General features: G+C 42.2%; 1 long non-coding RNA gene across 1 annotated transcript in view; it reads left to right on the plus strand.

Moving 5' to 3' along the window:
* Positions 1 to 2,226: 2,226 nt before the first annotated feature.
* Positions 2,227 to 27,049, plus strand: part of LOC113476953 — a 29,362-nt gene continuing 4,539 nt past the window's right edge. Inside the window, exons 1-3 of the long non-coding RNA XR_003397808.1 lie at positions 2,227 to 2,612; positions 11,938 to 11,949; positions 26,597 to 26,603. This is a non-coding gene — a long non-coding RNA (uncharacterized LOC113476953). The remainder of the gene's footprint in view (positions 2,613 to 11,937; positions 11,950 to 26,596; positions 26,604 to 27,049) is intronic.

Raw genomic sequence — 27,049 nt, forward strand, 5'->3', positions numbered from 1 at the left:
CTACCGTGGGCATCTCTGGGGGCCCTCGCGCTCCTGGAGCGGGTGCTTTGGGGTGGCTTTCTGATTCCTCTCCTTCCGCGCCCCGGGGCCGATGGAGCTGCCCGCGCCTGGCAGCGCCCGCTGCCGCAGGGTGTGTGGCGGGAGCCGGAGGGCGCCGGGCAGGAGCTTTCTCTTGGAAATGGCCGTTTGCATAATGCGCCGCGTAATTTCTGAAGCTGTGCTGCTAGCGGGGCTGAGCGTCAGTGCCGAGCCTCGTCTCTTTCGCATACTGGTTAGGGAGCTTTGGGACCTTGTGCTGCAGGAAAGGGGCTCGAGGTTAAGAAATCCTTTCATTCAGTAAAACGAAATAAATCCAACCGTTTTCTCAGCCAAGGGATGTGCTAAAGGCCTACCTGTCTTAATTTATACTTTTTCTTTGCACCTCAGTTGGTTTGGGGGAGTGTGAAACTGCAGGGTGGACATCTGGGGTGGAGATAGGAACAGACCGATTTTTTTTTTTTTCTGCTCTCTTTTCTAATTCTCTCTAGTACTTTTGAGTAAGTTATACCAAAACCAAAAGAATTATATTAATTCAGCAGTGTTTTAATTTATTACATGTTCTTTTATTCAAACAGTATTCTTTTCTGATGATAGGGTTTAAAAACAGACCCTTGGTAGTGACTCTGCAAAGAAGTAATTACTAGGGATCATGCAATTTATAACTATTTTCCTGGGATCTTATGGGTTGGGGTTTTTTTTTGGTTTGGTTTGGTTTTCTTTTTTTCTGAGTGTTAAACTTGTGTAATCGAGAATGTGAAAACAAGGAAAGACCAAAATTAAGTTTGGCCTTGCAAGCTGAAGCTGTCACATCATCTCTGCATTTCCATTTTAATGGCATCTTCAATTACATGTTTACATACCAAGTGTCCTACAGGATCACACCCTTTCTGAAGTGTACCTGTCTGTGCAGGGACTGAAAATGAAAGGACTGTAGGAAGAGAAAGCATTCCATTTGAAATGGAATGGATTTTACTCTTCTCTTAGCTCTGCTGGGATTTAACTTTATATGCTATTAGGCAACAATTGGAATGTCCACCTTTTCCAGCTTCCCATTCTTTTTAAGGCACTTTTTTAATGTGTCCCCTTTTGAAAAGTACTGGACAAAGTAATCAAAAGTTGTGCTGCCTGATGCTACCAGTGACAGTTTATGTGTGTGTAGTAAACGGGAATTTTAAACTACCGGTAGAGGAAACTCAAGGAAGAAAACCTGCAACTTTCTGAACTGTTTTTTTACTTAATGGAAAGAAAGTAGAATACTAGGCTTTTTGTCCTGCTGAAGTTTGCAAAGACCTTACAGAGGCATAGGAAAAATAATGGATTTATTACTTGCTGCTAACATTTCTATGCCTGCAGTAAATATAGACAGTAAATATTTAACAGTAACGTAAACTGTGAAGAGGATAGTGCACAGAGGGCTCTTTATTTCAGTGATACTTTATGTACCATCTGTGCCAGGTTTCAGAATAAACAGTGTTCGTTGCTGAATGCTATCACATAACTAATAGACAATATGCTGGCATCTGTAACAATCTTATTCTTTAATGACCAATATAATTTTTAAAGATCTCAGTCTGGTACCTCCCATACTGTTTTCCCAAGATGCCTAGAATGGGTTCCTTGTGTTTATCCAGGGTGCTGTTGACTTCAGCTGTGCTCCAGAACACTACAGAGATCTTTCCAAAGTGCTCCAGGCAGATGGCATAAAGGGATTTTAGGCAAGGTTTTCTTTATGGCTTCAACCTGTAAGCTGCGTTTCCAGAGATCATGATGTAGGCACAAAATAAAATAAACTTGGAAGAAAAAAATGTTGTTTCCATTCATTCTTGGCAAAAGAAGATTTATCCCTTTACGTGAGGGGTGAGGTAAAAATCTAATGGAAATATTCCTTCTGAAAATATAAAATGATCCTTTTGGGCACTTTAACTAATTGTGGGCCAAATAATTTGATATGTTTGGAAAAAAATAATTTTGCCCAAATAAAACCACATTGACATGAAATTTACATACTGTTTTGCTAATTAGGGATACCAATTAAACTCAGACACCAGAGTGAAAAGAGCAGGTGTATTTTACTTAATAATGTAACAGGATAATACAGAAAACATACAGTAAAAAAAGACAGAACAGTGCACTTAAACAAATAGGAAAATACAGGGTAATGTCATTACTACCTGAGAGAATAGTGATTATGAAAAATACATCACCACTTGCATATGTTACCATCATCCAGATCCGCAGTTGGTGGGGAGCCCCGGTTACGGTGAGGATTTGGAGAACCTTTCCCTGAAAGTGGGAAGTCCTACGCGGTGAGTCCACCCATAGGTGAGGCTTCCAAAGTCGCTGTGAGCCATTCCAGCCTTATATACCTAAAAATCAACAAGCAGAGTAGCTAGTACCTTTGTTTTAAGTGGAAATATCTGGTTCCATTCTCACATTAGATTCTCCCAGAGCCTGACCAGGGCTCAGGGGAGAAACTAAGGGAGTTTCCCAGCTTATCTAATTGATTTATGAGCAAGGTCACACACCAGGTCACAGGGCCAGACAGCTGTCTCTGTGACCCTGTTATCTTGCCTGTACACAAGGAAAGATAAGTGTATATATATATTCAAGATAAACATTTTTAGTACAATACCTACTAGTACAATGGTTATCATCTATAAAATATACAGGATTCATCTATAGGTCAACTCTGTCTTGGGCCGGTTGTCCAAGCCTTAGCACTTCACATCCATCTCTAATAGTGAACTGATCCTTAACGGAGTGAAAAAAAGGTGCCCCAACCTAGATTGAAGCTGAAGATGCAAATCTGATGTTCCATACATCCCTATTGGATCTGTGTCAGCTGCCACCTTAGGAGTCAGCTTTATGTTAAGGCAGCCCTGACCTTGAGGACCCAAACAGTCTGATGTGCTGAAAGTCATGTGCCCCTTTAGCTTCCCACAGAAACAGTCGCTGTGGAAGGGCTTGACAGAACTTCTCAAATGGGTTGCAGTGTGCTGGGAGTGTAATGCATTACTTTGTTAGGTTCATCTAGCAGAGGCTGTGCATGGCAGAGAGGCCATGCAGTATTGCTGTCTGACTCCCTCTCTGAACTTACAAGAGCAGTGTTTGTGCTGTTCACTGCAACATTCAGAAGATGAGTGGTGGTGATCTTGGCAGAAGGGTTGTACTTTGAGTTCGGGAGGTTGACAGATGAAGTTAAGTAGGGAAAAGGCATTAACAGAGATGTCCTGAGCACCAGATGGGGATCCACGGGGAGGACACTGAGGAGGGCTGTGTAGGTACTGGTAACCTCTGACTGTTGCCAGGGAAGTCAGTGCTGGAGAGGAGAGAGTCGTGGCCATACACAAGTCCCCTGTTTGTGCTGTGGCTGTGTGAGGAGTATGCCAGAGCACAGGGAGTTTGGTGTCTCTGACTTGTAGAATCTGGGGCAAGAATGTATAAACTAAGTGAGCTTCCATCCCTGTCCAGGCTAGCAGACTTTTGTAAACAGTACTTTACAGTGTAATATATTGCCACAGCTGCTTTGCCAGTGTCAGTGCTGACTCGTGGAAAAGCAGGTGATGCCCACACCTTTCATAGCTCCAGCCATGCGAGCAGGTTAACAGGGTCTGTCAACAGCAACAGAAGTGCTGTGTTGCTGGTTGTTTCTCTGTGACTCCTGCCTAACCCTGATGGTTTATGAAGCCACTCACAGGCAACCTCCCTGAATGCTGGGCTTTTGTGTCTGCAGCTGCAGTGTGTCTGTGGAAAAGACCGGGAGTCCCTCAGGGTCAGAGCTGAGTTTGATCTGCAGTGCATGAAAAAGATCTGCTGTGTCTGTGCTTCTGAGAGGCCAAGAAAGAGCAGATGGCTGTCGGATGGGACCAAAGTACCTGAGGGGAACCTGCTGTCAAGTGCCAGCACCAGCTGCAGCCACTTCACTTGCCTGTCAGTGCTGGGAAGGTAGTCCATGAGGGAGGCCCATACTTCCTATTGAGTATAAAGTGGTTTGTAGTGTGGAGTAGCTTTCCCTTGCATTGAGCATTTGATTAGTGCAGTGTGTGTGTGTGTGCGTGTGTGTGTGTGTTAGTGCAATTGGGTTCTTCCCTCTTTCCTTTTCTTTTCTCCTCATATTTCCTGTTCGCCTGGTAATTTTGCTTGTAACGCCACCTCAGCCAATTTTGTTTGCAGCAGTGGTCCCAGTTATAGCTAGCTCTTTTTTATATCCTGGCCAGCTCTGCCCTGGGAGGGTTGTGCAGAGACATACTGAACTCAAGGATATTTTTTAAGGGCTTTATTTAAATTAGTATGTAAAATAAAAGAATACTACTACAAGATGTGTGAAGCATGAAGGAGAACTAAACAGGGCAAAGAAAATGGATGAATGTTTCTATTTTAGAGTGTACCCCAAACAGAGGTGGGCTAATGCTTTTTACTATCCACTCAACCAGAGCATGAAGTGAGTGCTTAGAGGTTTTACATTGTAAAGCTCCCACTGTAGAGGCTGCATGTGTAGTGTAGAAGACAACAGTGAAGTAATAAGAGATGTACAGGACTCCATGGCTGCTGCAGAGCCCTAGTTAGATGACTTTTGGTATCTGTTCACCTTCCCAGACCAACTTTATGTTTATTTGTAAGAAACAAAAATTGTGTATTCATCGCATGACTTCCCATGGCTGCCATAGAACAACCCACCACTGATAAGAACATGAAAATCCACTTCTCCATTTCTTCTCAGCACTACTGCAATGCCTTCCCTGCCCTCACACTGCTGTGGATTCACCACCTGGAGTATTAGGCATTCTTGAGGCAATTTTGGAACTCACTGAGAGAGGCAGGCTTTGTGAAATCCTGCTCAATTTTATCCGGCATGGTGTCCTGTGGAACAGACAGGCTATACCTTTACCTCTGTCTCTGGGCATCGGAGCTCAGTTTTTCATAGTTGGCAACAAAATGTCAACTATCAGCACCCATGCCAAAGTGTATGTGGTACAGGTTAAGTGGAACAGTTGTTAAAAGCGTGGGACCAGCTGCAGTCTGGTGCATGGAGAAGGCAACAGCCCTGGGCACTGCTGAAGGTGGAGGTGTGGTGGTTGTGTTAGGTCATTCTGTTGGTTAAATGCCTAAGGCCTGGCTGCATCTACAGAAGAGAAGAAGGGAAAATAACTATGTCAGGAAAGGTCCCACACAATTAATTTTTTATCTGGTCTTGATCCTGGATCTGTCTTGATGTCCTGTAGGAACTGAAGAGTCCCTAGGTACCTGTAGCCCAGCTTTTCTCAAAGGTTTTCTCCTCTTAGCAGTGTAGTCCTTTGGCTACGGATGTTTCCTTTTCCTTAGTGGAGAAGAAATGGATCCAAATCCAAATATGGGAAGGGGCCATAATCTGCAGTGCATGTGAGAATTATGTCTGTTCCTCACCAGGATAGGATCCAGCTCCTGCAACTTGCAGCAGGTCACACTGCCAGAACTAGAGTTATCAGGGGCATTCATGCTCCCTGGGTATGTGCTGTTCAGACCCTGCCTCCTGCATTGCTCCAGGTCTGCTTAGCACTGATACCGAGATGTTCAGCCAGCAGCAATTCAGCAAAGCTCCTCACTGATTGCCAGGAGACATAGTTTTGCCCTCCTGCCTGCTCGCTCCCATGAGCATAGTGCACTGAGTTGCATCCTGGGAATGTAGCTTATGGCAAGTCTGGCTCTGTAATGGGGCTTGGTTCTGGCTTAGTGGCAATGCCAAGATTATTAAATGCAATACCTGTGATTCAGGAAAAGGCCTAAAGGAAAGCAGAAGAGCCCAGTCCAAGAGAGGGCATCCAAGGTGAATTGTCAGATGCGAAGTGTGACAAAGAGAGGGAGCTGACTATGGTAAAGCTCCAGACAGAGAGAACATAGTCCAAACCTGCGTTTGTGGAAGAGCAGCTGCAGCCAGGTCCCGTAAGCTTAGGAGTCAGGGAGTGGGAAGGGAATGAGAAGGCACCTGACAAGACCTGCGGGTGGTCTGGGGATATAGGTACCTGCTGCTTGATCTGATACAAAACTGGTTTGCCAGAGTGTTTGGAACAAATTTTAATGGACACAGTGCTTATGAATCAGATCAGTGCTCACCTGACTGAAATTTTTAACATGCTCCTTCAGACCTTATGTCATCTTACAGGTACAGTCAAACCAGGTTTAGGATAATGGGAAAGGATAGAATTTTACTCTCTTGATGAGTCATAGATTCGTTAATAGGCCAGTTAGGTACAGAGATTGACAGCTATTCTGCAAAAAAAATTATTACATCTCTAAGGAAATGAAAGAGTCTGTAAGAACTGAAGTGTAGAAACATCTTCTGAATAAGTAAGAAATTAAGAAGTTTAGAGGGGAAAAGGCTGAATTTGTGTGGAACCCCTAGAGGATTAGAAGATCAAGATTTATTTGTAAAGCTTATGTGATGCATAAAAAGAGGCTCTGTAGATACAGCCTAAGCTGTATGGTATGCAGAACACTGCAACCACAGGAAATATGAAGAGAGAGATTTTATTTTTATATTTAATCTTGGTGCAAAAACTTAAGCACTTGTAGCTTGTTGGTTTTGGATGCTGTACAGAGAAATCCTTTTGTTTGGTTTGTAAACAGCTTGAGAGTTAAATGTGATTTTACTTGTAACTGAACGCCAAGACTGTGGAGGATCTGAACCACAGTGCACTGGCATTTCAGCTTAGGAAATGCCCAGCACTCCAGCACAGGCGAAGTGCATTGAAGCTGTGCATAGCAGTCTGAGAAAGAGTTGTTGCAAAAATCAGGAAAAACAGAAAAATATGCTGGTGACAGTAAGGAAACTGCTCTGATAATGATAAAGGAGTGGGGAAGACACTGAACTTTATGAATATTGAAGTTTGTGGCAGCTGTTAAGCACAATCCACATTTCGATCAAATAAATTACTTACCTTAGCATAGACTAAAGTTTAGGGGTCCAAGATAAAAAGATGATATTAATGACCTGACAGTAATTTCTGGTCTTCAGTGCAAACAAAATCTTCAAGTCTGTAAAGTGAGTAAAAATGCTATCAAATTAGAACAGCATTTACATATGAATTGGAAATATCCATTAGAGTGAAATACCCATTCCATTTAGAAAGGAATAGATGACTATATAAGTACAAGGCAGTGAAATATCATATTTCGCAGTTTTGTGGAGAGTCTTCTTTAAAAGTCTATTTTATATCGCCTGAGAGGTTTGATTGCTGATGGATTCTAACAGAGTCTTCAAGAAAGGATTGTGGTGGTAAAATCCCTCAGCTAGGCAGAACTTCATTTTAACACTGCGCTGGTTTACAGAGGCACCTCTCAAAACTGTCACGTTTATTCACAGATTTCCTGTCCACCCAAAACAAGATAGCATATTCTCTTGCTTCCAGCACTTTAGAAAGCCTCAGAAATGACACTGAATACTATCAGTTGCTCAGAGTTCTGTGGCAATCGCAGCCGAAGGCCATTTTTTCTCCTCAGTTTCCACCCACAACTGCTCATTTCTGGCCCCGCATTCTTCTTCCCCAAGTTGTACCAGCACAGCTATTCATGGAGCTCTCCTGCAAACTGGGACAGTGAACTGAGCCAGAGTTAAAGCAGTTTTATGTCCCTGTGTGGCACTGCCCACCTGAGCTCTTTAACTGGGTGCAAGCCCAAACCCGCCTGCTCTCCCCACAACAAGATGTTCCCAACTGTGTGTTTCTGCCATTTCTGTGCAGACTAGTGTAAGTGAAGCCACACGGGGAGCTGGGTCAGGGAACTCATTCATTTGAAAACTAACCTGGCAAAACAAACAGAAGGTGTCGGGCATGGAATGGAGATTGAGTGTTACACTGCTCTTTGGGATGGCAAAACTGATTTTTTGCTGATTGTTGCTACGTTCTGAGGAATTGGATGTCATGCCATGGGCTGGAAGTGAGGGTCAAAGAACACTTTAAGGCTCCTAAGTATTGTTTCCAAAGTCCTGTGTTGTAAAACTGCCTCCTGCGCTTCCTATTGTAGCTCCAAAATACCTTTACAAAAGAGTACAAATACCCTTATTAAAAGTGCCAGTTCTCTTTGAACATCTGAGGGTGATTAACTCAAAAGGAAAAAATAAGCCCCAGGTCTTCCCACTGCTAATCCATTTGAAGAAAGCAGTCTTGAGGTCTAGGCTAGTTCAGAACTCCTGGCCTCAGCTCTCAAAATTAACATCTGGTTTCAGAATACTTGTGCTTTGCAGTTGATCAGAAACAAACACACCAGTGGCAAGTGCCTCCTGGTTGTGGATGCTTGTCATAGTTTGAGCCCAGAGAGCAGCTGAGCACTCACACAGCCACTCACTCCCCCATTCACCCCTCAGGAAGGAGATGAAGGGAAGGAGGAAACAAATACAATGTCTCAGGAATCAAGATGCGGACAGGGAGGACAGATTCACCCCTTATGGTCACAAGCAAAAGACAGACTCATTAGGGGAAGGAAAGAGAACATAAACTTAATTCAGACACTAACAACAGCAACAACACTTATCAGAGTAGGACAGTGAGAAGCATTACCAGATATTAAAAGCACCTTCCCCCCACACCTCCCTTCTTCCCAAGCTCAGCTTTGCTCCTGAATTCGCTACCTCCTTCCTCCAGCGGCGCAGGGGACATGGAATGGGGGGTTATGATCAGTCCTGCCGCTTCTTCCTCCTCGGGGAGGGGGGGAGATCCTCACATTCTTCTCCTGCTCCATCATGGCTCCCCTCTCATGGGAGACAGTCCTCCAGAAACTTTCTCTGATGTGAGTCCCTCCCACAGGGCGCAGTGTTTCCGTAGCTGCTCTGACCTGGGTCGCTCCCATGTGTTACAATCCTCCCAGCACCAAACTACAATGGTGGGGACTTCTTCTCCCCACAGAGTCCCAGCCTTTTTCAGGTGCAGCCACCTGCTCTGGTGTGGTGTCCTCCCCTAGCTGCAGGTGGGCATCTGCTCCACCGTGGACCTCCATGGGCTGCAGGGGGACAACCTGCCCTCTCACCACAGGCTGCAGGGGAGTCTCTGCTCCAGCGCACCTCTCCCCTTTCTGCTTTCTTCCACTGACCTCGGGGTTCACACAGATGTCCTCCTCACAACTCCTCCTCACAACTTCAACTCCTCCTCCCACATTCCCCTTCTTAAATACGTTATCACAGAGATGCAGCCACCATCGCTAATTCGCTCAGCCTTGGCCAGAGGGAGGTCTGACTGGGAGCTGGGGGAGTTGGAGAAGCTTCTCACAAGGACCACGACCGTAGCTCCCTCCCCTGCTACCAAAACACCCACCACACACACAGAGTCAGCACAGTGCTCCTCTGGAGAAAAGGGGAGAGTTTGCTGTCTGAATGCCTCCCAACAAACTTTGCCTAGGAAGTTTTTATGAAGGGATAATACAAGAATTTAGGGAAAATATTACTTTGAAAGTTGAGGAGCTTGGACAAACTCTGTTATTACCTGACACATCTCTAGTTTGTGGCAGTGAGCATTACTTTGGGTTCTCTACTCTACTCTGGCCTTTTTTTTTTTTTTTTTTTTTTTTTTTTTTACCACCAGCTTCAGGGAGGTTTACTCTGGTATACTGAGGTGTTGACTTTATTTGGATGATGAATGCTGAAATAAAGTGAATATTTTTACCTTTGCTGTGGAGGACACTGTTGAAAAGTTTATGATTTTATGGTAGTTGTTTCAAAATTACTCTCAACTTTCAATACTTAATACTGTAATACTTTTAATACTTACGAACTTTCATAACCTATAACCTTTAACTGGCAATAGTCTAGCTTTAGGATTTAGAGGATACTGAAATGGAGACCTTACTAGGTTGCTTTGGGGTTATACAGAGGTTTCTGATACTTACTCAGTTTCACTGATCTCGGTAACCATCATCCAATGAATGATCTAGTAGTGAACATTACAGAACAATTACATGCAAAAGTAGTAAGTAGAAGGTGTTCATTTTTATATACGTTCTTAGTCAAAAGCTGAGGACAAGTGTCTATCCTGTATACATCAATTAAAATTAAGTAATTTACAATCCGGAGTTTCCACTAGTACAAAACCTAACCATATTGCATGAGACTGTAGATAGGGATAGTAGTATAGCAGTTAATATGCCATCTACTACTTCTAAGGTTTATGTTTTTTATTCTGTAGACTGTTCTTAACTGAGTAATAAACTTGATAGTCTTGGCTTTAATGAGAACGTTAAAGTGTAGGAATGTTAAACTAGCCTGCACAAAATTGCTTACTTTGGCTTCTGTATACCAGTCTGTGCTCACCTTGAATTTCCATGTGCCTAGAGACAATAGACAGCCAGCTGGTGATGAGATTTGATGAAAAATGCACACTGTATTTCCTCTGGCTCCTTTGAATATCTTGTAGCTTCCATCTTTACGCTGCTGCTGCTATTCTGCCAATTGGAAAGTAGCACCAGAGTGGTTGGGAACAGAATTTTATGTGAGAGGATCTTCTTTTTAAGAAAGAATTGCCTTCCTGTTCAAGAAGTAGCTGAATCAATATTATGCAATTTCCATTCTTGTGTTCTGTGAAAATTAATGAGAGCATTGTGAGACTGTTTGGGGGAGGTGATGTTTCTACAGGTACTAGCTTGCCAACTGAGAAAATTTTGTTCTTTTCACTTTTATGTAAGTAACAATGACTTAAACATAACTATTTTATTAAACTGATCCAATGATGTATAGTTTGTGTACAGCAGTTTCTATTCTATTGATAACTTTTTCTATGAGCAATTCTGCCCCTATTATACAGAATATTTATTCTAAATATTGACAATGGATTTAATTATTTCCTGAGCCTGAATTCCACTTCCTAAATGGTCTGGCATCACTCTCAAATTAGATGTACCAGGTTAGCACAGACATCAGCTCTGCATTTGAGTGCATGGTCTCCAGGTCTTCACACAGCCTCTACGTTACTTGCAATTGGCTTAAGTCTGGAACAAACACTGGCTCACCAGATAAGGGAATTCAGGCACAAGGAGGATTCAGGCAGTGTGAGGACAGCCAGTGTAAATCATGTAGTGCAGCAAACAGAAGTCCACATTCCAAAATGACAATATCTGAGAAGGAGCGAGAGAGGAACTGGCATGATGACATCACTGACTCTAGTTTTCTTAACATGACTGCTGAGGTAGGCTGGAGGTCCAGCTCACACGCTGGCTAATGCCAGGAGAAACACGAAGACTTGTTTGCAGACTGAAGCTGGTGCTTGTGCACCACATACTTTTCAAAGGGGAAATGCCAGCATTTCATTCTCAACTTGCCAAGAGCAATAGGTGTGATGGCTACTGGCTGGTCTCTTTACTCATCCTAAAGATTTCTTTAGCATGTGAAATGTCTGTTGTTTCTTGCTCATTTACTAGTTATGTGTGAAGTGTCTTTTACACAGTGGTTGAGTGAATATTCTGCCTTCACTAGCAAAGGTCTCTGTTCTGGTTCCATGTAGTTTGGAGTACGCCTTCATGTGAGATGGCCCCAGATCTATAGTAATCAAGTTTTCCAGTGCAAATGACCCACAGGACTTACAGCAATTATGAACTAGAATTGCTGCTGTAGGTCTAGGTGTCTAGCAGCTCAGTATCCAGAGCTGGTACCTTGGTTTGGATTTCACTCTGTTTTCATGGACAGCTGACAGGGCATTATGTGGTAATATGTGACTGTCATCAAATGGATGTCTTTGACTTTATATGCAGTGCCATATCAGAAATACCAGTCCATATTCCCTGCAGAAGACCTGATTACACAGCATGCCCCCAGGGAATGTGAGCAACCAGGAGCACGGCAAACAGGGCAGGCAAACAGGACGTGGCGCATCAGAAGGTTGTGGCGCGTCAGTTTGCGCAGCAGTTCACAGTCCATCTGGGTCTAGAACTTACCTGAGCGAGTTTCATCTTATTGTCCTCCATGAGGGACTGAACCATGGTCTCCACTCATGACAAAACCACCACCAGAAAGAACGTGGCGACCCAGACAGAGCTGCCACGCAAACATGCAGCGGTCCAGGTCTTGGGCTGCAGGGATTGCCTGGGCCTGACAATCCTGCTGGAGGGCAGCAGGGACAGCACCTGTGTGCGCTGCGACCGATCATCTGGGTGACCTGCTCAGCCTGGTGGCAGAACTCAAAGAAGAGGTCAAAAGATGAAGAAGTATTAGGGAGGGTAAAAGGGAAATTGATTGGTGGAGTAGCACCTTGGCACCCATGAAGCAACAGGAGCAAATGGAGGCTCCAAAAGAGGCAGACAATCCCTCATCCTCTTGCTACCAGGCAGAAGGAGGGGACCTAAGAGATGGGGGAGGCTGGAAACGGGTCCCTGCTCAGGAAGGCAGGAAAATCCTCTCCCCACCTCCCTCACCCTCCATGGTGCCCCTTCACAATAGATTCGAGGCCCTGGAACTTTTGAACGAAGAAGAGAAGGAGGAAGAAAATGAGACAAACAAGGAGGAAGACCAAGGTCCACCAAGGCTGGGTCATTCTAGACTAGGCATTAAAACCAGTTCTAAGAAGAACCCCAGAAGAGTCATTGTAGTGGGTGACTCCATTCTGAGGGGTGTCAAAGGTCCAATATGCAGACCAGACCCACTCCATAGGAAAGTCTGCTGCCTCCCTGGGGACCGCGTCAAAGACCTCATGGCAAAACTCCCCACTCTAGTGAGACCCAAGGACTACTACCCTCTCCTGGTTTTTCAGGTAGGTAGTGACGACATTACCAGGAAAAGTCCTAAAGCAATGAAGAGAGATTTCAGGTCCTTGGGGAAACTGATTAAGGGGTCGGGGGCATAAATTGTGTTCTCCTCCATCCCTTCAGTTGGAGGGATGGATGAAGAAGAATACAGAACTCAACAGATGAACTTGTGGCTCCAAGACTGTTGTTACTGTCAGGGCTTCGAATTTTTCAGTCATGGGTTGGTATACAGGGCACCAGACCTTTTGGCATTAGATATGAGATGGGATGCACCTGTCCCAGATGGGGAAAAGGATCTTGGGGCAGGAGTTAGCTGGGCTCATAGACAGAGCTTTAAACCACATTTGAAGGAGGAAGGCGGCAGAACACCAGCACATCTGAAGTGCATGTATACCAATGCACACAGCATGGGTAACAAACAGGAGGAGCTTGAAGTCATGATGAAACAAGAAAATTATGATGTAGTGGCTATTACAGAAACATGGTGGGATGTCTCCCATGACTGGAGTGTGCCATTTCATGACTACAAGCTCTTTAGGAGGGACAGACAATGAAGGATAGGGGGTGGGGTGGCACTGTAGGTCAGCGACTGTTATGATTGCTTTGAGTACAAGTGTATGAAGACAGGGTGGAGTCTTTGCGTTAGAATCAGGGGGAAGGCTAACAGGGCAGATGTTGTAGTGAAAGTCTACTATAGGCCACCTACCCCGGACAGAGAGGTGGATGAAATATTCTATAGGCATTTAGGAGAAATCTCACGATTGCTTGCCCTTGTTCTTGTGGGAGACTTTAACTTCCCAGACATCTGCTGGTAATACAACATGGCAGAATGGGACCAGTCCCGGAGATTCCTGGAATGTGTGGGAGACAACTTCCTGGCACAGCTGGTGAGTAAACCAACCAGAGAAGGTGCCCTGCTGGTTCTCCTCCTTGTGAAAAGAGAAGCATTTGTGGAAGATGTGGCGGTTGGAGGCCAACTAGAGCATAGCAATCATGAAATAATAGAGTTCTCTATTCTTAGAGAGGCCAGGAGAGGGGGCAGCAGAACTGACACCCTGGACTTCCAAAGAGCTGACTTTGTGTTGTTTGGGCACCTGCTTGACAGGATCCCTTGGGAGACAGTCCTGAAGGGTATAGGGGCCCAGGAAGGCTGCGGGCTCTTTACAAAGAAAGTCTTAATGGCTCAGGAGCAGGTGGCCCTCAGGTGCTGTAAGAGAAGCTGGTGCCAGAGAAGGCCACCCTGGGTAAACAGGGAGCTTTGGCTGCAACTCAGGGAGAAAAGGAGAATTTACAGCTTTTGGTGGAAGGGGCTAGCCACTCACAATGATTACAAAGATGCTGGGTGGAGATCAGGAGGTCTAAAGCCCAGCTAGAAATTAATCTGACTTCAGCAATCAAGGATAACAAGAAGTGTTTCTATAAGTATGTCAACAGCAAAAGAAAAACCAGGTAGAGCCTCCATTCCCTGCTAGATGTGGGAGGAAACATGGTAAAAATTGATGAGGAAATAGCTGAGGTGTTTAATGCTTTCTTTGCCTCAGTCTTTAATAACAAGAGTAGCTGTATTGAGGGAATCCAGCCTCCTCAGCCACAAGACAGAGACTGGGAGAACGACTTCCCCCTGCATTCTGGGAAGAGACAGTGAGTGACCTACTGCATCACATAGACGTGTGCCCAGGGGGCCAAGAAGGCCAATGGCATCCTGGCTTGTGTCAGCAATAGCGTGGCCAGCAGGGACAGGGAAGGGATCTGACTCCTGTACTCGCCACTGGTGAGGCCGCCCCTCGATTCCTGCGTTCAGTTTTGGGCCCCTCACTACAAAAAGGACATTGAATGACTCGAGCGGGTCCAGAGAAGGGCAACGGAGCTGGTGCAGGGTCTGGAGCACAGGTCGTACGGGGAGCGGCTGAGGGAACTGGGGGTGTTTAGTCTGGAGAAGAGGAGGCTGAGGGGAGACCTCATCGCCATCTACAGCTACCTGAAAGGAGGGTGCAGAGAGCTGGGGATGAGTCCCTTTAACCAAGTAGCAAGTGATAGGACAAGAGGGAATGGCCTCAAGTTGTGTCAGGGAAGGTTTAGACTGAATATTAGGAAGCATTTCTTTCCAGAACGGGTTGTTGGGCGTTGGAATGGGCTGCCCAGGGAGGTGGTGGAGTCCCCATCCCTGGAGGTGTTCAAGAGTCGGGCTGACATAGCACTGAGGGATATGGTGTAGTTGGGAACTGTCAGTGTGAGGTTAATGGTTGGACTGGATGATCTTCCAGGTCTTTTCCAACCTAGACGATTCTGTGATTCTCCTCAGCTCTGTCATTGCCCATTGGTTTTCATGTGGATTGATCAGTGTTACAGAGATCCAGTTAATGGTTAAAGAAGAGGCTCTGAAAGTTCCATTCTCTGTATTACACAATGGATTTCATACTCATTATAAAGAGTTACAAAGGTATATTTACAAAGGAAGAAGGGAGATTAAATGATCGTGAGCTTAATCACATTATAATTCTTTTTTCAAAACCCATGGTAAGTAGTTACTTTTGGCTATACTCTTCAGCCACATCTGTATCTTGTTTCTTATCTTCTGACTCCCCTAATCAAGACCCCACTGTTTTTCCATGTTAAAAATATTAATAATGCTAGTTTTGGTCCTGACTCTGTGAAATATTTATGTTTATCTCTGACTATTTTTCTAACATGTTCCTGATTAGAATATTTAATTTTTAAATTTATTTTATTTGATTAATTTTTAAATCATAAAGTTTTATGACTTTAATTAGGAAAGTTAGGAGATTACAGATGAAATTTAAAGACTACCCAGGAAGACATAACTGAAAGAATAATTGCTGGTTTGTCCTTTTAATACTTTTCTAGGTGTAAGACTAGGCAGATGAAAAGGAGTAGTTGTAAGAGAGAAGGATGTTAGCTGAAGGATGAAGAGTGTGAAGTATCAGTGCATACTGCTCACAAGTATTTACGGGAAACTTTTTGTCTCTGTAGATATTAGAAGTTGTGACAAACATTTTGCTGAAACATTCCTAAGTATGTAACAGCCACTCTGTTAAAAATGCCCTCCTTCTGCTTGTACTAGTATTGTTATTGTAATACATGCCTAATTATGGAGGTCTGTTAAGAATGGTGTCCTTCTGTTTTTTACTAGTATAGGGTAAGCAGTGCCTTGCTCCCCATTTCTAAAAGAAAACTGTGAACTATCATGGTATCTTCACATCAGTGAAATGTGTATAAACAAAGGGGTTCTTGTTTATCTGTCCTTTGCCTCAAGGAGTCAAACTGCTGGCTGCCTGCCTTTGTTGTTTCTGAATGTGAACATGTTCCATGAAGATTTTTAGAAATAGTAGACTAAGGGTAGGAGCGGCACAAACTCAGGCTCTCATTCACCACAGAAGGAAAAAATGTGCTTTCAGATGTGAGGGAATGTTCTCATGCCCATGAAAAAGCACATTTATACATTCGAATACAATATTCTGTTAAGCAGAGTAGAACTACCTGCAGGGATTGCATCAATCAAGTGGATGTTTTTTCGAAGTATCTTTAGATATTAGTGAAAAAATTGTTCCAGAACAACTATATTTTGTTTGAACATTGCAATCTGGCCTTTTATCTTTACATATAGTTATGATTCTCACAAAATATTCTAGAATAGGGATATGGATTTTTATTATTTACATTTTTGTGAGGAGTAAGATTAAGAATAGTTTTTAGATAGACTAAAATTTGATGCCTTAAACAATTTTTCCTGGTTAGGCGAAGAACATACTGTTGACTGATACATGTATTTTGACATTGAAGAGCTTTAAAAGTGTATTAAAAATATTTTTTCTTATATTTTTTCTTAATATTTTCTTCTACATAAAATGTATTCCTTATTTTGCTCTGTTCTTAGTTATTTTTCTGTAATCGCCTCATGTTAGTCTGACTTCTACTCCGAAGAATAACTGTCTGCAACAAAATTTGACTAATTTTCTGCTAATGACCATGTTTCTCTGGAATGAATTTAAAGTCTTCCAAGGCATTTAGAGAGCCAAGGCCTCAAGCACATTGAATCCAATGTAGTAAGGACTCCCCCCACACACACACCTTTTGTCTCCTTTTTTCTCGAAAGTGAATGTTTTCTGGAGAGCAAGACACTTCTCTGAAAGTTAAAATCTATATACCACCACCCCTGTTAAAACACTTTGCATCTCTTGATAATCCTTTCTTCAGTGTGTGGTCTTACAGCCAAGAACATATTGAATTTTTCAGATTTCCAGTTTTAAAATGTTACCAGTGCATTTGGAAGGCCTCTTGTGATTGCTCTTCAATCACCGTTTGCAGATGTTAAGTTTCAAAGCAAATTAACAGCCAGGGAGCTGTGAAATGTGCATTGTATAATTTCAGGAGAGAGACTAGTTTTCATGTGGCTGATGTTGCTCAGGTTTCCCTACAAGCTTGCTGTGGTGGGTTAGAGCATACTCAGCACACCTCTAACCAGCTGGGTTCTTGCACTGACATCAGAGACGTGTTGTTGAAACTTGCACAAAAATGTTAGGGTGTGTTAGGAACTGAGTACCACCTAGTGTGTGGCTCCAGACTCTAGATGTATCTGAAAAATCTGAACAAGAGGAGATGGAGACTGACAGTGCTGTTCAGATATTAAAGGACATTATACACCACATTTCTCTTTGAACAAGAACCTGTCAGCTTGGAATCAATACCTGGGATTTTTTTGCCTATCTTGTGTACACAAGACCAGTGCCACTCATGGATACTACTCAGCTATCTTCCTCAGGACTTCTCTTGTAAATAGGGGCTGCAGAACTGGGCTCTCAATGCATACTTTGTAGCATAACCTTGAACTTTTGGATACTGATGGCAAAGAGGTATGGAAAAAACTTTTTTTTTAAAGTAGTACTGTAAAGACAAGCTTATCTAGCTATACCACTAAATTCTTACTTTTTTTTTTTTTTATGCTAAACATTTAGATTGACTGAAGCATTTAAAACAGACTCATTATTCTCCCATTTAACTTTAGCTGTTACTTTCCACACAGTAAGAGATATCCTTGAAGGGATGAGCCATCAGTGTCAGAATGAGGTGGAGCCTTATGCTTGCTTTCTAATCTTTGCTTAAGCTCAGAATATGTGGAAATACATATATGAATGCTGTCTTCCAAACAATTAAAATATATTTTTTTGCCAAATGTGACTGCAGTCCTACTACTATACAGGTATAATCTCCCAGAGTTTATTTCTCTTCCACTGTAGCCTAAGTAATATATCATTTCCAGGAACTTTTAGTTTCTTGCATATGCACTTTAAGATACTGGGCTGTATTTCATCAAGTTGCAGGTTACCTTGGTTTTGCTGGTCCCTAATTTTAGGACATTAAATACCTTAGGCTGCAAATTTACCAGTCTGACAGATCTATGTGTACTAGCGCTGTATTTCTGGTTTAATGATTGCTTGCCCTATCACAGCAACATTATTCAGACCCTTTCTGTGCTGAATGCTCCCATAGCTGTTGCTTTGTAGTGCACAGCAGTAAATAAATTGATCTTCTATATCCCAAAATGCAGTGGAATAGAAGATTAAACTGGGATGTCATCATTGTATTAATTTCCCAGGGAGGAAACAGTGAACTTACTTGAATCAGACTGTCTGCTGTTGCTAAGATACTGTCACATGAACAAAACTTCATGCTCAGAAAAAAAAAACAAAAAAAAACTAACACGTGAAAGAATCAGTCCTAGGCACTAGATCTCTTCCCACAGTAGAAAGCTATTATCCCTCAACACAGTCACCAGAGGGCTACATGCAATCATAACAAGCACTTCAACATACTGGTGATGGAGCTCAATAGAGGTTAATTTGTTCAGAAAGTATTTAAAGCAAACGTCCATGTGTAAATTTGTCACACTACATTGCCTAAGCCAAAACTGGTTCATCTCATGCTTCAGGGATCTATCTCTCTCTATGTATGTATGTACGTGTGCATGTATTACATAGACAAGAATTGATGCTTCCATTTGTTGTGTATTCAGACATGCTCTACAGGTCAGGCAAGAGATGCTGGAGCAAGTCAGAGTCCAAAGTGCTGACTGAAGAGCTTTTATCTTTTACCATTCAGAATTCTCCAAGTTCTTAATAATTAAAAGCTTATAGTTTTTAGGCTACAAACATCACAGTTCATCAAAAAGGTTCAATAATATGTGAAGTGAGAAACCTTACTAAGCTGACTTTTTGCATAACAAACAAAGACAATAATGGATCTTGTTCCAGCAAACATATGATTAAATCTGACAGTGCACATTAAATATTTGATGTGGGCAACAGTCAATACTGATGGAATCCGTTACTGGAAATACCCTCTGAAGCATCTGGTAGGTGAGGTGGATTGAAAACAGTGAAAAGATGGGGACATTAACAATCTGGTACTGTGGTGAATGCTAAAACCGTTCACAAGCAGCAGAAGGATTAGGAAAATTAAAAGAATTACAGGCTGTGAATTAATGGGACTTCAGTTAAGACAGATGCTAAAATGACCGAAGAAGTACTCTGAATGCTTTTTGTTACCACAGTTCAATAAATTTACTTCTTTCTTTATGCAACATAACTAGACCTCTGTTGTTAATGGTGTGTGTAAGAGCTCTATTTGATGGGAAATGGAATTGCTAGAGAAATCCAGTTACAGAAATAAATCTGTGTTGAGTAACTGGAGGTCAGACCAGAAAGCAAACCTAAAGAAGAGTGGACCTGTGCCAATTATTTCATAAACTATTTGCAGTAACAGTATCTTTAAACTTGCTTCAAACATCATTGGGCAGTGAAGACACTGTTCTGAACTAGACAAATTTAATATTACTTCCAAGAGTGGACTGAACTTCAAATACCCACAGAGGTTCAGGTTTTTTGAAAATTACCTGTCAGAGGAATGGAACAGACTAGTTTATGCATTGGAGTAGTTCTGTGTTAATGACTGCTGGAACATCTCGGAAATTTACACTTGAGGGCAGACTGATGCTATGTGTGGTTCCTTAAGGTCTAATCCTTTCCTGTTCCCCTGGCACTAAGGAACTGTATCCTGACAGAATAGGTACCAGAGAACTGTCTCTTACATAGAGGAACTCTGCTGGCGGAAGCAGAAGTCTTCTCTTTTGTTTTGCAGCTATGCCCATTAACAACTAGAGACACTTTGCAAGCCTTAGAGCATGCATGGTATAGCTTCTAGCTGCAGAAGTACATATTTTAAATTATGTATGTTTGCAACTGGTCATATCTGGACAGTTCACTTTCTAGCAAGGGTGACCTGTTTGTTTCTGGTGGTTGTACCTACAAGGTGCAAACCACCTTCTGCTGCCTGCCTGTTCTGGATTCACTGGGCTGTAACAGACAGCTGCCACTTCACCATTGCTCCCCTGTTTGCCTAGGTTATAGGGATTGCTTTAGTGAGCCTGCACAACCCATTCTGCGGCTCAGTTGCTCAGTTCTTCACCTGTCTTACAGTAATGAATAATTTCAGTCTTATTTTATACATTCTGAGTCAGAGAAATATCTCCATATGTATATATAGGTACACACACACACACACACACACATATATAAAATGAAGTAATACAGTGGCAAAAACATTTGGGGTTTACAAATCCAGAATGTCACATGGTTGTTAACCAATACACTGAAAAATCGTAGAGCTCTAGACTGCAGATGTAGACACCATGAATGTAGAAATTGTGTTATATAAAATATTGAACAAGTCCAAGTGTGGCTGGACATTTCTAGCTCTTTGAGAAAGTCTCCTCCTGTGGTCCAGCTCGAGTGCTTATTGTGTTCTTGTCTGTCAGATGTGTTTCACAGGTCTGAAATCAGTCACTGGAGCTTTGTGATCATAACTGAGCTCTTTGCATTTCTCATCTGACTTTATCATGCATTGCTTCATGAGCCCTCACAGGGCATCACTAATTTGTGAGAGATACAGGGATGTTCACATTGTATCTAGAATATTCATTTAGTGAAAACTGGATGGCAATACATTATCAGTTAGAGATGTGATAAGCTATATCCGTGAAGGAACATTATTTTTCCTCTTTCATTATTGCTGATAATTCTAACTGTTGGTGAAGTATCATCGAAACACAGATGTCTATCTACATATCCCTTGCCGTGGGCACCTTGCAAATTTAGCATCATTCTAGAATGTTACTTAGGTAACATTGCCATCTGGACATTTTGGAGAGACTTACTCCTGAGAAAAGAGTTATTCACTCCTGAGAAAACAAGTCTTAATTGTGGAGATTCAGCTCAGCATCTTTGCTGAGGTGAAGGAAGCTCGTAGCTCAGTAGCTGATATGTCTCGGAACTGTAAATGCAGGCTGCAGAATCAGGCACATTTCAGAGCGCTCTCTATGCTCAGTCCTTGTTTACAAATTTTTATGATTTATCTTTTAAGATTCTAATGGAATTATGTGATTCCAGAGTTGAAGGCCAAGCCTTATCCCAGCCTCTTGGAAGCCTCTTTTGAACAGACTTGTCCTGATGGCTTCTCTTGGGGTGGCTGTTCAACAGTTTACCCAATAAAGAAGAAAATTAATTACATTAAAGTCACCTATTTAGACCTACATTTTAGTAATATTTAAATCATTCTTTACATGCTGTTCAACTCCTTAGAGTTGCTAGGTTTTTCCTGTTTTCAGATAAATAAAAGGACATGTGAATAGTAGTTGTATTATGCACTTTTTAATGATTTTAAAGAATTATATAAGGCCTATGTTTGTTCCAAGTTATCCTGACAAAAATCTGAAATAATTTCTTTGGGGCGAATGAAATTAAAGTAGTGAAAAACAAAATGTAAGTGACATCAGAATCTAACACAACAAGCTTAAGAAATATTGAAATAATTAGTCACAATAAAAATGAATCAAGTGTTAAATTTCTTTCACCATTGCTAAAATTTAAAAAATAACCCTGTTCTGGATGAGCAGTTGCCTTGCTTGCAAGCTGCTTCACAGGGAGCCATTATATATGTATCCATTTGAAAGTGCCTTGTTTCCACATTCTACTTCCATCTTCCTTTTTAAATTGCATTAGTTAAAACTCTCCATAAAATTAAAATGTGTTGTTAAAGCGAGGACTAGCAGTGCTTGCTGGAGTATATTTTATCCTCTATTACACTGCCTTGAACCTAGAATAATTATAGCATTGAAATTACTTCAGATTTATGCCACCTTCAGTCAGAACAGAATCTGAGTTTAGAAAGTGTGATTTTGATGTCATGTAACTTTCTCATTCATATTAAGTGATACTGGTGTGTCTCAGTCAGAGAAGACCAACTCAAGCAAGACTATCAGTGCTGTTACGTTACGGAAAGTCATTTGTGTTTAATATGCTTTTGAGATGTAACAGAATCTTGTTGAAATCTTTTCTACTTTGAGACCCCCCAGACTGCTGATATTCTTTTTGTGTGGTTCAGCCATGTCTCTAATTTTTGTCATTTCAAAGCAGCTGTGAAGTGGAGCACTGGGAGGAGAGTCCCCCATGCCAAGAGGGAGTTGTTCATCATAGGGCTTTGCCAGCACTGCTGGTAAGTAATAGCAGATGAAAATTGCAGCGGGAGAGCCAGGGGATGAGAAAAGCACCCAGCAGAAGAGCACAGTGGTATCTGGTTAGATATTATAAAGGGGAACGAACGGGAAGAGATGAGCTGAGAGTCGCTGTTGAGTTGAGCTGCTTGAAGCATCATGGCTGATTGCAGCTGTAAGAAGTGCTTTTCTTTCCTCCCTTTCACATACCTCCCAAATTGCCTGGCACTAATTCCAAGGGGCATCACTGCTTTGTGGGAATGGAAGACTGTTTCAGAGACAAATGACAATTACTTGCTTAATCCTAAAGCCAAGCATTTTGTGGACAGCAAGAGACAGGGCTGAGAGCTTCATGTATTACAGAGGCAGTTAAGCATATATATTTTATAATGAGCGAGGATCCTGCACATCGTTTTCCAGGAAGCATGATGTGTAGCTTTTACAAATGCAGTAACATGCCTGTATTCAGCACCCTGCAGCCTGATTTCAAGGCACCTCATGATGCAACTTAAATTTTGGAGAGCTGTATCAAATCCATGTACATTTTTCAAGTTGAGACAGCTTGTGTGGGATTCATATCACCTACTTCTGTAATTCCCAGTAATTAGGCTCTATCTATAGTCAGTGGAAGCAGAGTGAAACCCCTGTATTGCATTTATCTGTTCATAAGATAAAGTGAATTGTTCTCTCAAGCAACTTGTTTTTCTCTGTTGATTATACAGGCAACCCAGAGGACAAGCTAGCTCTTACATAGCTAATCTCAGTGAAATGTATTCTGCTCACATTATACCACATCCCTAAGGAAAAATGTACCCACCCACTGGCTCAATATCTTACATTCACGTTATTATGCAAAAAGTATTAAAACTGTCTGTGAGGGATCCTGCATCAGCCAGAACTTTGAGGTAGAACTACAACACCTCTTCTCTGAAGGGATCAGACAAAAGGTTCTCAGTCTCCATAGGCTGGGTTTTAGGACCCAAAGTCTAAACTAGAACAGAAACCCACCCATCTTGGTGAAGCATGCTAAGTGAAAAGATATAAAAATAAAGTTGCTCTTCCTCAGTATATTTTTGCAGGCTGGGTCCATTTCCTCCAGTCTTGCTTTCACTTTTCTGCACCTCTAGCCCCCACAGAATGAGCAAAACAACTTCTCTTTGAAGGTAGTTTCCAAAAAGGAACCGAACTAAAATCAGACTGGTTCATTCAACCTGCCTGGAAACCCTGGAGTCCCTTTCTCCCATGAAACCTGTAGAAGTCACCACTTAAGTGACAGACCCTGGCCGTGCCCCTGGCAGAGGCTTCCCTGCTTGCCGCCTTTCTTGCAGCTGACCTGCCTCCCTCTGCCCGCTGGACGTGCCTGCTTGCTGGCCTCCCCAGCCCGGGGTGCAGAAGGCAAAGCAGCAAACAAGTGATATTCTCACCCCAGGTGAGAAAAAGGGAATAAGATTTCTTGAGAGAGCTAGCACACATGCCTGAGAATATTTTACTATCAATTAGGCTCACTTACATGCCATCTAGTAGATGTTGCTGACTTGTGTCTCGTGCCCTGGCAGGTTTGGTAGCTGTGGAAAAAGTCACAATTATAACTGGCTTCAGTATAACATCTGTGTTCCTGAGTTCAGCAGAGAAACCAAGGCCACAAGGATTTTTCTCATGAAGTCAGTCCAGATTGAAAACAGAACAGTCAGCCAAAATGGTGTAGGAAGCTTATTTATTTGATTTTTAGGTGCTTGGTGTCTGATTACAGAGAGTATGTAAATCTGTATTCCATGACCATTGAAATGTGATTACTTCTTTTATTACTTCCTTCTCAGATCAACTTTTTGCTTGCTGAAAGACAGGAACAACCTGCACAGGTAAAGTTCATGCATAGGGAATTAAAGAAACTGACTCTGAGATTGCTATAAATGAATGGTGTCCTCATTATACATTGTGTTTCCATTTTCTGTGCTATTGTAATGTGAAACCTCTGTCTCCCTGCAGAGGGAGTTCATAGTATGAAAACAGCTAGCAAAAGCTTAGCAATTAAAAAAATAATTGTCAGTAAATTAAACTCTGAAAAACATTAATAGGTATTTGAGCATTTAGCTGTTAGTAGAATTCCTTTTCTGGGTAAGCATATACTTCTGTCTGTATTACCTTGTGCCTGAGATCACAAATAATCTCTCACATCAGGCAGTTATTAAATAACTATTACATCACAACATTTAATACACTTTCAGTAGTAAGTTAAAACTTCCTAATATGTGTCATGGAGCAGATGAAACATCAATACTAACTACATTATAACTAAAAATCTCCCAGGCTCCCCAGGACATCATGACTGCATGCACACAGCTGGCTTGAGTTACTTTTCTCCTCTTTCTATCTGGTTCTTTTTGTCAGTTGGACCCCCAAAATCTGGAAAGGAAGAAACTCGATTTCATGAGGCAGAGGAGGTTCTGTAACATGCCATTCATTAAGCATGGGTAGTCTTTAGGTAGATCCTGCATCACCGCTCTGAATAAGTTTCTGATCTCACTCATTGCCTTATCCATGCAGCTGGAACTCATGCCAACAGTCCCTGATGGAGTCCTGGTGGGTTTGACAGGGGAAAACCAGGAGGCCCAGCTATGTACATCAAGTCAAGCACAAATCAGAGTGAACAACAGCAGTCTCAACACAGTTAACAGCTTATCAACTTGCAAATTAGAGATGGAGAAAAACATATTTTGTGGGAATAAAAATTGATGGGAAAACCCCATACCCTCAACCCACACAGTGTCTTGCTGCATGCAAAAATCATTATCAGTTTCCTCCTGAAAAAACCCAAAACAGCAGGTTTAGACATATGTATATCTGGCTAGAAGCTTCTGAAAAATTTCCCCCCAAGCTTGTCTGAAACCTGCCAAAAACTTTTCTAACCACAAGAAAAACACAAACAAACACAATCCAGTTTTGAGTGAAGCAGATACTTCAAATGAAAGTGCTAATTGAATCCCAAATCTGATAAACAGATTTATGGAAACTTTTCAAGTCTTCTGCTGAGACTAGGCTCAGGCAACCCAGGAGGGTTGTAGCTTCTCCTTGAACTGCATTGGCCCCAGCTGCACAGTAACACATGGCAGGGAAGAGACATAAGGCCTGAGGGCTCCTTACCAGGCTGAGAGTGAAAGCAATAAAACATGGAGGCAGACATACTTTGCATTTGCAAGATAGGAAGATAAAGGAAGTGCAGAGTCTTGTTTCCACTGTGCACCACACAGCAGATTGATTTCCTCCCTGGGTAATAGGGATAACACAAGTCTTAGCTCTTCACCAGAAAACTTCGGAGGCTACAGAGCGTCATCTTGCTTTTCAGTTTTAGGCAGCTACTTAATCATGGTTTAATCTTCTGAGTTGGTTGCCAAATTCCTTTTGAGGGACTAAATTAGGGATTATTTAGGGAGTTTTTCTCCTTGGATATAGCTTTTGTGAAAGCAACATGCATGACTAATTGCAAAGTAATAAAAGCTGGAGACTGAAATTAAACTTTATGAAAAAGCTGAAGAAAATCTTGCTGCTTTTTTTTTTTTTTTTTTGACACCATGACTCCTGGGTAAGGAAACAGAAAATGAGCTTATGTCATCCTGAATACAAGCATTTCTTGCAGTGATGTTTATTATCCTGCCTTCATTTGCACCAAGATTTCCTATTTTCACTTCATTCTTGCAGAAGGTCCATGAACAAGTTTATTAGCTGGGCGGGTCTCAGAGCTGCAGACCTGGAATCAGTCTGATAGAACTCTTCTACTCTAATGGATGGGCTCTTACAAGTGTCTGTGTTCTGCATTGGCATCCCACAAAATGCCAAGGCAAAGTCACACAACAGCTTGGGTTTTGACTTTTAGCTAGTGTGTGGGGCCCAGCATGTGTGAGTATTACCTAGAGTGAACAGGTCAACGTTTCTTTCATTCTTAATGCTACCTATGTTAATTAGTTTAAAGCTAGTTTGGCTACACTGACAAAGGTTCAATCTGCAGAAGCAACCACAACGTTTATCAACTTGGAATGGGCATATGGGAGTTGGAGACCGGATAAAGCTGAACCTGGCTGAGAAAATTGAGACTAAAATGAGAAGACTAAAAGGTGGGGGCCAGGGATGGATGAAATAAGAAATCTTGTGCAGAGGAAAACAGACTGGAATAGGCAGTGAAGAGATGCTCTCTGATTTGGTGTGATGCACTAAATGTGTGATGCATGCTGAGTAATGCAGAAAGCGTAAAACATGAAGTAATTCCTCTGTCAGTGATCACTGCTCATCTGAGGCACAGAGTGCACTCGTGCCCTGTGAAAAGAGCTGTGTATGAGCATGTAGTGAGACACAATGTCATGAAAAGTGCATGGAAAGAGGCTTCATGAAAGCTGCACAGGAATTCTTAATCACAGCCTTTCTTGACTTTGAAGCAGAGTTGACAACACTAAGTCTGTTATCACAGGGTTTTCTGTGTGTAAGATAAGTTCCTGTAGATTGTCAAGTAAAAATACGTTGTATGTTTTTGGATGTAAGTGAAAAAATCTGGATTAGGGAGGATTTCTACATCTTCCATAGCACAGCATGGGAAACTGGCTGTACAACAAGTTTTTGGTTTGTTTAATTTTTTTCCTGGAAGAGTCCCGTATTGGTACTGGCTAGAGGCAGCATGTCAGAAAAAGTGGCTTATTTAATGGGAATAATATAGGGAAAATTCCTTGGTGAATAAAAGCCCCATTGCTCTAGTATTTGATT

The sequence above is a fragment of the Athene cunicularia genome, assembly GCF_003259725.1.
Source record: "Athene cunicularia isolate RWA chromosome 2 unlocalized genomic scaffold, athCun1 chr2_part1, whole genome shotgun sequence".
Lineage (NCBI taxonomy): Eukaryota > Metazoa > Chordata > Aves > Strigiformes > Strigidae > Athene > Athene cunicularia.